Below are 577 nucleotides of genomic sequence, written 5' to 3'. Positions count from 1 at the left end.
TCCACGCCTGCTCAGACCTCGTCCTGGATAAGGTGGTGCCTGTCCTTACCCTGGGCCATGCCCACCTGTGTCTTTGGGAAGTAACCCAAGCCCGCTCTGCCAGTCGCCATGGTACCCACCAGCACCTTTTGTTTTAGGCGTCTTTGACTTTGTCTTTGACTCTGCCACCTCCACTGCTTTCTCTGCCCTCCATTTCCTCCCTGTTCTCACCTCAGTGCCAGCTGATGACACCTTCTGGTCCCCGGAGTCCCTGTATTGTAGGGAATCTCTCGTTCGTGCCACCATGACCTCTTCAGTGAGGCCGCTGAATGGGAGCCGCAAGGTGTTACTGATCCCATACAGTGCTGCGCTGTTGAGGGGAAGGCCCAGCCATTTGTGAAGGAAGCCGCTGATTTTCCTTTCAAGGGACTCGACTGTTGTTAGTGGAACTGTGTAAACCAGCAGAGGCCACAGGACTCAGGGCAGAATCGCATGTTGGTAGATCCAAGGCTTAAATCTGCCAGAGACCTGACTTATCGACCTTAGTGAGCCAGGCCTCAAGGTCCTTGTTGTAGAATAAGAAATCATTTAAGAACAT

At 53.0% G+C, this 577-nt stretch overlaps 1 pseudogene; it reads right to left on the bottom strand.

The window, feature by feature from the left end:
- The window catches only part of LOC118821705, a 1464-nt pseudogene extending 887 nt beyond the window's left edge, over positions 1-577 (bottom strand).

The sequence above is a fragment of the Colossoma macropomum genome, unplaced genomic scaffold, assembly GCF_904425465.1.
Source record: "Colossoma macropomum unplaced genomic scaffold, Colossoma_macropomum, whole genome shotgun sequence".
In the NCBI taxonomy this organism is placed as follows: Eukaryota; Metazoa; Chordata; class Actinopteri; order Characiformes; family Serrasalmidae; genus Colossoma; species Colossoma macropomum.
Note: the sequence above shows the minus strand (reverse complement) of the source record. Positions and strands in the feature narration are given on the sequence as shown.